Below are 11,080 nucleotides of genomic sequence, written 5' to 3'. Positions count from 1 at the left end.
GTTCTACATATCTCATAAGCTTTCTTCTTCTTTTTAACTATTTTTAAACACTAATATTTAATACTTTATATATTTTTACTTACATATTTACATACCTCATATTTTTTCTTTTCTTCTCCTTCTTTCCTATTCTTATAGTCCTATTTTATAATGTTTGAATGACTTCTTTTAGTTATTTTTACGTTTTCTTCCTCACATACCTCTCATATATCTACATATTCAAATTGCCCTTTAAAATATTCTACACATCTCATAAGTTTTCTTCTCCTTTTTTCCTATTGTTATGATAGGCCTAATTTATGATATTTGAAGCATTATTTTAATACTTTTTCACTTCTTATACCTCACAAATTTTACATTTAGTCCAACCATCTCACGACTTACTCTCGAAAGCTTTTACAAGTGTTCTCCCAGTTCTAATACACTCGGGAAAAAACTATGGAAAAATCAAAGCCTAATGATGACAACTCCCACAAAGACAATATTCAGCCTAAAACGTAGACAAAGAAGAATGCATGTAACAAATGTTGCTGCAAACTATCGCTCAAAGAACTTGCTCACATTCCTTTGATGGATCACAACTACTATGTTCCAATCAATGACCATGAGTTCATGGATGCCTCATATGCATTGTTCTGAATAGAAGAAGGGCACCCCAAAACTCAAGGTGATATCATGGAATGTTAGAGGCTTTCACTCTAACTTGTGCAAGCAGATTTGCTATGGCATCGTACAGAGGTACAAGCCGTGTGTGATTGCATTGCAAGAAGTCAAGCTAGATGGAGAGGCATGCAATAACCTAAATGTTACTAGATTCAAGTTGTTCTACTACCTATGACACAAAGGCAAGGGAGGTTCCATTCTCATGGTTAGAGAGGAACTTAATCCAACCTTTGCATGGATGATTGAAGATGGTGGAGCTATTGCAACCAAAGTAAAAGCATGGGGCGAACCTTTGTTCCCTGCTTCGATCTATGCATCTAACATCTTGCTTAAGAGAGCGAGGTAGTGGGAGTTCCTAAAAGACATCATGCAACAACCTCCCGGAGCAATGGCAAGTGATTGGAACATGATATGTATCTCTTGAGATTGTTCTCATGGCACGACCAACATGATCCGAGAAGAGAAAGAATCAAGGCAGTGCTTCTCCCAATATTGCAAGCTAGAAGACCTAGTAATCTTGGCAAAGGGTGATGCATTAGTGCCCTTCACTTGGTCTAACATGCACACTAGCCCCACTTGGTGTGCATGTAGGCTCGATTGCTTCTATGCCACTCAACGGCATGTGGATTGGGAGCAAAACAACTTACCATCTACTTAATGAGGTATCAGCTTCAAATCACATGCCCATACTAATCTCCTTCAAAATGATTCCTTTTCATATTCAACATGTCCTTCCTCTCTGACGAGACATTCATGAAGAAAGCAGCCAACAAGGCTTGGTCTCAAGCACAAGACATGTTGCTCCCCCTGCTCTCTGATGGGGCATTCATGAAGAAAGTATCCAAGACCCCGTCTCAAGCACAAGACATGTTGCTTCCCCTCCCCGGGGGGAACATGTTGAATATGAAAAGGGGCAGCGACCCGGGGGGAGGGGGAGCATAACTTTCCACCTAAAACAATCATTTTGAAGGAGATTAGTATGGGCATGTGATCTAGAGTTGATACCTCATTAAGTAGATGGTAAGTTGTTTTGCTCCCAATCCACCATGCTTGTTGAGTGGCATAGAAGCAATCAAGGCTACATGCACGCCAAGTGGGGCTGGTGTGCATGTTGGGCCAAGTGAAGGGCACTTTCTCTTCTAGGATCACCTTGGATGTGCCATGAGAATAATCTCAAGAGAAACATATCATGTTTCAATCACTTGCCAATACTGTGGGACCCTAGGTTGTAGAACATCTTGAATCTAACAACATTTAGGTTGTTGCAGGCCTCTCCATCTAGCTTGACTTCTGGCAACGCAATCACATGGGGCTTGTACCTCTATACGATGCTGTAGAAAATTTGCTTGTGCAAGCTAGAGTGGAACCCTCTAACATTCCATGATATCACCTTGAGTTTTGGGATGCACTTCTTGTATTCAGATTAATGCATTTGAGGCATCCATGAACTCATGGGCATTGATTGGGACGTAGTAGTTGCGATCCATCAAAGGATCGTGGGTGAGCTTTTTGAGCGATACGTTGCCACAACACTTGTTACATGCATTCTTCTTTGTCTACACTTTAGGCTGAATATTGTCTTTGTGGGAGTTGTCGTCATTAGGCTTTGATTTTTGCATAGTTTTTTCCCGAGTGTATTCTTCTCAGTCGCAGTTGGGAGAATACTTGTAAAAGTTTTCAAGAGTAAGTCGTGAGATGGGTGGGCTAAATGTAAAAATTATGAGGTATATGAAGTGAAAAAGCATTAAAATAGTGCTTCAAATATCATAAATTAGGGCTATCATAAGAATAGGATAAAAGGAGAAGAAAACTTATGAGATGTGTAGAATCTTTTAAAGGGCAATTTGAATATGTAAGTATATGAGAGGTATGTGAAGAAGAAAATGTTTAACTAACTAAAAATAGTCTTTAAAATATTATAAAATAAGACTATAAGAAAAAGAAAAGAAAAACAGACGAGGTATGCAAATATGCAAGTAAAAATGTATAAAGTATTAAAAATTAGTGCTATATAATAGGAAAAAGGAAGAAAAAGCTTATGAGATATGTAAAACATTTGAAAAGGAGATGTGGATGCAGATAGCGGATGCATAGTTTCACCAGTAGGGAACACCAATTTATAAATTTATAAGGTGGTAGAGTTTGAGCAATACATAGGGACTGGGACTACTAGCAAAACAATTTCGAAGAACGCCCCCGGCCCCGGCCCCGCTCCCCACCAGCCAACAGATTGATTGGCGGAGGATGCGAATAGGCGACGCGATGCTGAAGCGGCTGGATGCATCAGAGATCTTCTCAGATTTCTGGAATCTGGCTGAGAACCCACACGACCCTATCCTGCATAACCTCGTCGATCAATTTTTGCAGGCCCGAGAGGATAGGGCTGTTCAGACAGTGAGTGTAGTGTTGCTGCGCGAGAAATGGGAGACGCTCCTCCTTGGATGAGGTCCGATACGCAGTGTTCCAAATGAAGTCAGGGAAGGCTCCAGGGCCCGATGGGCTCCCCACCGGGCTCTTCTAGCAGCTCAAAGTTCTCTACATGAGTCCTCATGGAAACTCATTTAAAGCGCTCTATCTGTAGTCGCACTCAAGTTCATTTGGACGAATAGGAATAAGGCACAAGAAACTCTAAACCACTTACTATATAGGAAAAAAAAAGAGAATTTGCTAGTTAGATTTCCACATAATTAGAAAGAGTCTAATATAGGAAAAATCAAACTTTACTAGATTGCCAATGTAGAAACATAGTTTCCAATATAGAAATATTTTTTTACTTAACTTACTATATCGAAAGCTTTTTTTGGTTAGCTTACTATATAGGAAGTTTATTATCATAGCTATCTATATAGTAACTTTATAAAAAAGGTTACTATATAGTAACTTCATAAATAGACATTATCTATATACTAACTTCATCGAAAAGGTTATCATATAAGAAATTATAACATATAATATTTATGTAGTAATTTTATTATTTAACTTATTATATAGGAGGCATATAATGACATAATAAAATCTCATAGAATGGTATTTTTATATATTTGATATAAATAATAATAAAAGAATACTTGATTTAAAAAGTAATTTTAATAAAGTAAAAGTGAGTAATAGTTTTTTTTTCAATGTCCACAATACAAAAGTAGCATACTATAATGTGAAATCCAAATTGTCCCTATTTTACTACATTAACATCATCTAGGCTTAAACTTCCAATGATTGTATCTTTGATTATAACTCATTTTTGCACCACGAGCCACTGTACTATAGCCTTTCTCATGGCATCTACATTATACTCTGTACGATTTGTAGTGAAAGTGGGATATCTCTTAATGATGTTAAAATTAGATTTTAATGATGTATATAGCTCATCCACCATAGTAATATCCAAATATTTTAACAAGATCATTTCTTCATTCACCTCACTCAATATATTTTTAAATTTTTAAAAAAAGTAAAAAAAAAATATTTACATATGTAGCAGCACACACATACACTAAATAAACACAACACATATAACTTGAGAGGATTGGTATTTATCAAGTGTCTTAGTATAGCTCCTAGCTAGCCGCACATTGGAGTTTTCAATTCCTTGTTAAGTATCACAAAAGGGCAAAGTTACCAAAATAAAGACATCCATATTTATCTTAAGAGACACTCAAAATACATTGGATTTATTATGATTCTTTATATCTCTTGAAGCTTTTTTCTTTTTTTCATTCATGTCATCTTTCACATTTTCGCTCCACTATAAGATAAAAATAAATAAATTAAAGAAAGATAATATTTAATACAAACTATAGAGATAAACAATGAGAAATATCTTAATACCTTTGGGATTCATTTGCTTTCTCGATTTTGAACTATAACATTATTTGCCACCATAGTGTTCTTCTCAATCTATAATTTTAAAAGAATAATAGTATGAAATTACAATGTGATATGTATTAGTATTTAATTTTTACAAAGTATTGAAGATAACTAACTTGTGTAGCATGTACAAGAAGGTCGGTAAATGATTTATACTTCTTGAGCACGTCGTCCTTAAAAGAAAATAAATCATGTTAGTAAAATTATCCAAAGTTTTTATTAAAAATAATTATGAATATCATGCTCACCGTATCAAAATCCTCATCATTTTCTATGTGATTCGAATTATCTTGTGTATGTGAAGGTAGTTCTCGACGATAAACATCCTCTATCTTCATCTTGTTTGAAAGAAAATACACTGATTAAATAAAAAATATAAATATTCCAAAAAATAACGATCAATGATATGCATCATAGTTTTATTGACAAACCTCTATTGTGCCACATGCATTATGATCCAAACCCTCATTTTCTTCATTGTTAAAAGCTTAGGATTGCTACAATATTTTTTTAAAAGAATATAACAACAAAAGTGTAATTTATATCAGTACAGTTATGTAAACTAAATCATAATTCAAAAAATTATCACTCCAAAAGGGAAATGAAATTTTTGAAATAAACCTGTTGAACTTCTTCTTGAGATAATCTTTAACATCTTTTCCAACTATAAAAGTAGTTGATTTCTATAAAAGACATTGAATTATAAGCAGCATAAAAAGTAAAGTAAGTTGTAATACATGTAAAAGAGTGTACCATAGAGGAGCTCTTCGATAAGTGTCTTATATTTTGTTTCTTGAATTTTCTATTTATTTGCATATTTTGAAGCAAATATAGGTAAATGTTTTATTTTCTCCACATATAAGTTTCCCTTGGAAACTCAAGTGGCCTAATCTCATGATGCTTAGACTCAATGTAATCTTTTATCTCTTATTGCAAGTCAAGCTTGTGTCACATATTTTTATACTTTTCTTCCACATATTTTACCCACCGTCTTATAGTAGCTTGATTTGCACAATAAATTTGGTTTTAAGTATTGCGACAATATGCTATGAGATATTTTCTTTCATATTTCTTATTAGAATTACGACTATTTGATGGTGGAGGTAAAAATATCTGCTGATATGTTGGTGTATCTACAATCGTAACCTCATTAGAGGCCATCGTAAAATACAACTTGAAAAAAATATAAATATAAGTCAAATAAATATAATATTTAAGATAGTAATCATTCACAAAATGGTAAATAGTAGTTTTAAAGGTATATGAAACTTGGATTGATCTAATAAAACATATATTGTAAAAGTACTTTACTCTATGAAGACATATATGTTTTGCATAAATTTAGAATATTCACTTGGATTGATCTAATAAAATAGATATTGTAAAAAGTACTTACATTTACTCTATGAAGACATATCTGTTTTGTATAAATTTAGAATTACGGCTGTTTGATGGTGGAGGCAAAAATATCTGCTCATATGTTGGTGTATCTACAATCGTAACCTCATTAGAGGCCATCGTAAAATACAACTTTAAAAAAATATAAATATAAGTCAAATAAATATAATATTTAAGATAGTAATCATTCACAAAATGGTAAATAATAGTTTTAAAGGTATATGGAACTTGATTGATCTAATGAAACAGATATTGTAAAAAGTACTTACATTTACTCTATGAAGACATATCTGTTTTGCATAAATTTAGAATATTCATGACATTAAAAAATCACATAATTCTCCAGAGGGTAATATTTCTCATCCTTTTCCTTATTAACCATCCATGTACTATTGTGATATAACAATTCCAGTGTCTCGTGCAGTTATCCTCCATATAAACTTTCCATAAGTTATTTTGATTGTGATCTTTCTCCAACCATGCTAATTTGCATTCTTTTTTTTCTCTATCCATTTCAGGTACCACAATATGTTTGGTTAAATTGTTATTCCTATTCATATATACCAATACAATATTATTTTTCTCTAGCCATGGAGGAATACATCCAACTTCACCCACTTGAAGCAGTCTCATCCTTGGTGAGAGATCTTTTATTTCATAAGCAATAAGCTTATTAGTGAAAGAAAGAGGTTGTGCAATAATGAGCTTACATGCCTTACACAATCCTAATTAAATGGAAGACGTTCTCTCTATAACACACTCATTCCTATAGTTGGTTCGATAAGTAAGCACTTTTTATTATCTTTTACTGTGATACATTGTTTATAATACTTTGTCCCAAAGAAAAGCATGATCTCTCTATTTCACTGTACTAAAAAGAATGATGTAATATGAGCCTTCCAATGACCCATGCTTTCAACATTAGTCTTAGGCTCATCAAATTTAACCACTATATCATCCCCAAGCTTATAAACATCCCCATTAAATAATAAATTTTTGTACATTGTTACATGTTGGGATTGTAGAGAATTCTCTTCAAGAGACCAATATTACTCTATATACCTTTGTTCCTCCTGGATAAGCGGTCTAATCATCCTCTCTTTTGTCCTATTGCTATACCTTTTTGTTTTATCATTCTCCAACAAGCAGTATCTTGATTTATTATCTCAAGCTCCCTCCATAGCTCCTTTGCCCTCTTAATTGATGAAACCTCCAAGATTCCTTGTTTATGTGTTGCATGGCATGATGTGTTGTCACGACTTCTTATCTCAAAAAAAGAAGGAATTGACAAACACATATGAATACTTTTTAATGCCCTCTCATGTGGCAAAAGGCTATCCTTTTCTTGTTGTGAGATTGAGAAGACCTGTGTGAATAGTACTCTTCTATAATAATGAATACACGATATCTCCATGTCATTTTTATTAGTCTTAATACCAACATATGTTAGTACCTTACGTTCAAATTCATAACACTAATAGATATCATGCATTCCATGCCTAGAGACGTCATCAAGTATTTCTCCAAAACCTGTAAATAAAGTAAGTTAGTAGACATTATTAGAGGCTATGAGAAATTGATATATTGTATTAATAAAGGTCTATACCTGCAACATGCTCAAGAGGGGAAGAATTTGCTTCCATAGACTCTTCCTTTCTTACTCTCCATGAAAGAAGCAAGGAACACATCATTTTTATGCATTCCTTTGACCAACCTTTGTCGCGACTGTAATTATAAAACCCATGGGATATATCTACTAGAAGAATCCCCAAGTCATAGATCTCTCTATGTAAGTAAGGAATTCTTAGTAAGATATACGTTAAACACCATTGGATGATCTTTTGATTCTCCTCCGCCTTAGAAATGTCATGATATTTGCTTGGAGTGGATGGCCAATGACCATATCGAATGGATTGTGGAGCAAGGGAAAATACTTTTTCAACACAAGCATCAATTTCTCTCTTCGTTTCATTGGTAGATGCAAATTGCATAAGAGCACTTATATATTTTTTGAATACATTCAATGCAAAAATATGCATTGAATCATAGACTACATCCAATGATAAATTAAAACCATATAGATCATGCAATCTCCACATTATAGACTCTCTTGATAATCGTGCTTCTTTGAGTATACACTCTCGTTCAAATTACATGAATGCTTTTTTGGATTATAAAAGTGCTTCTTTCATTTCTTCTATGGTATGTTTTTCTGGAGAATACCAAGCTTGACGTCTATTTCCATCATAAACATAGCGACCTTGAAATGATGATTTATTACTATCCAAGGTAGCTTGAGCTTTGTCCCTTCGACAAAAGGAATGCCCTCCATCTTTAAACATTCCAAGTTTGCATTGGGCTAGATGGTCACATGTGACCATCATTAACATTCCATGTATATTGCAAATTTGTGTTTGTTGAGTGGAATTATCAAAGGTACGTTTAACTGGATAATTATAAAACACATTTACTCCCTCCAATGAATAGCTTCTCAAGCTCTTTTATTAATGGTCTCAAAAGGATCCCGAATGCCTCCAATGAATAGCTTCTCAAGCTCTTTTATTAATGGTCTCAAAAGGATCCCGAATGCAGAGTTTGAATTGCGAATCAACTTCTTGATGTTTAGTGGCAAAAATAGTTTAGGAAGAATCCCAACCCTAGACCTTTTGCCACCATTTAAAATCATAATTTCTACTGCATCACAATCTTTTTGAGTTGTTCGAGAAGCTTGGAACCCATCCCAATGTAGAAGTAGAGCAAAGTTTTGAGGCTCTCCTTACAAAAAAATTAGTTTAGTAAAAATGCACATAAAGTAGTAACTAGTATGATTCTATGTATTCACAACTAGATGTAGTGTACATATTTTGAAAAGATAACTAGTGAAATATGTATCTTGTATAACTACTAATGGTGTTTATTCAAAATACAATATTCATTGCACACAAATATATACTCCTTGGTAGATTCACTCCATCCATGCTGAAGTGTTTTTGATTTTCTTAGAAATGTGAAAAATACAATATATTACACCTTGAGTTTTGACAGATGATAGGTAGCTCATACTCAATATTTGGATTCCAGAAATCTTAAACCTCATGACATTTTGATCCATCCAGGAATTCAAAGGATGAATTTGGATATATAGAAACAACCTGCCCAAGCCATCTCTCTTTGTGGCTCCACATTTGTAAAAATCCATAACAAAAGCTTTGACTCTTTACTAAAAGTCGTAGTTGGTTCTTAATAGATAAATAGTTAAACGAAAGCATATCCTTTCATGGCTTTTGACACCTTGGATACTTGGAAGAAGAAATCAAGCAGTCACGTTTCAAGATGCTTTGTCTTCTATTTCTGGCAAGAACACTTTTCAACATTGCCCACATATAGATATTCTCTACTAGGCTCAAAAAACTCTATCTCATGAGGATTATCATGTGTACCTTCACAAATCTTATAGCATTGAGATTAAATCATTTCAAGTCCATTGTACATTGTAATCAATTGCTCCCAACATGTAGGGATCCTTACTCCATCTAAGGTCCCATCCCATGTTGTAGGCAATTGAACTAAGAGCTTACTCAAGCTTGGTTTCAAAGGCTCATTACCTTGTTTTCTAACTCTTTGACCACCCATATCACCAAAAAAAAGTCGAAGCATTTCATCTTGAGCTATAATAGATATTCTATGTTTATCCCAAAGAGCTTGTAACTCAATTACCTTCTCAAGTATCTGGATATACAGTGAGGACCCTATACCATCCACATTTGCACTACTTGGATCAACATCTTCATGTATATCTATATTTTCATCCCGTTCTTCCAAGTGATAAACATTGTTAGCATTATCCTCACAATGTTGATTTGGGTCAATGATATACATGATCTCCATGATCATGAACATAACTTATTATAGCATCATGATGATTTATCATACTTGGATACCTATTACCATGGGCATTGGAAGTGCTAATACTATCATTGGATTGTGGGGTCAATCCCATCTTGAGTCGCAAGTCTCGATATTTTAACCTCAATTGTTGATGAATAGCAAAGGTAAAAGGAACAACATATCTTCTAGCATGACAATATAAAATACAATTGCACCAAACTTGTCTCCTCTCTATGGGTCCAAATATAGTTTCAGTTAGTTGTTCCTCACCTTGGACCATACTCAAGTTTGGAATTCGTAAACCAATCCTCCTATGCATATTACCAAGTAAATCTTGGTGGCTATGATGGTAGAAAGTACTTCGACTAACCATCTGCCATCCTTGACAAGTTTTTGAATACTCATATAGATATGAGCATCTTCTCATATCACTTGAGGAACTTGCCATTTGTGACACAAGAACACCCATTTAATTAAAAAATTATATATTAATAATTTTAGTATTCAAGCTTACTTTCCCAAGCATGGTTAAACATCTCCTCAAACAAGTGATACTTGGAGCTTACTATAATAAACTTATGCTTAAGAAACCTAGCGTAAAAAGCAAACAAGAGAACCCTAAATCCTACTTGGATAGGAAGATCGTGTCCCTAGGGCCAAAAAGGTCCATTACAACAATTATCATTTCCCAAGAATGGTTAGACATCTCCTCAAACAAGCAAAGGAGAGATTACGAAATACTTTTTGGATAGGAAGATCATGTCCCTAAGGCCTAAAAGGCCCATCACAGTAGTGATCCTTTTCCAAGCATGGTTAGACATCTCCTCAAATAAGTGATTTCAAGATGCTTACTATAATAAACTCATGTGTATTCCTCATTCCAAGAGATGAAGGATTTCATGCAATATAGAATAGTTAGTGGTAGCTCCATTTTTACTTTTAGCTTTTGAAAGCATAACCCATTTAAGTAAAGTCCATTAATATTCCATGAACATACCCTAAAACATGTTAAATAATTAGGATGCTATGACCATCGAGGACTCTTCTATAGGTGCTTTTCTTGGATAAGTACACAAGAGGGTGGGCTCTATGAGCTCATTGCCATTGCTACACGAGCTTCCTATAACGCTTGGGCTACTTTGGCATGCCCGTTATGGGCACCTGAATTTTGACTCCATTAGATAGGCATCTTGAAAGAAGTTAGTGAAGGGATTTCCAAAATTTCCCCTTGTTCCCACATTATTGTTGAGAAACCACTTTTGCA

The sequence above is a fragment of the Lygodium microphyllum genome, chromosome 17 (assembly GCF_053477565.2).
Source record: "Lygodium microphyllum isolate KBCC chromosome 17, Lygodium_microphyllum_v1.1.10, whole genome shotgun sequence".
NCBI lineage: Eukaryota > Viridiplantae > Streptophyta > Polypodiopsida > Schizaeales > Lygodiaceae > Lygodium > Lygodium microphyllum.
The sequence above is the reverse complement of the archived record's forward strand: the minus strand, read 5'-3'. Positions refer to the sequence as shown.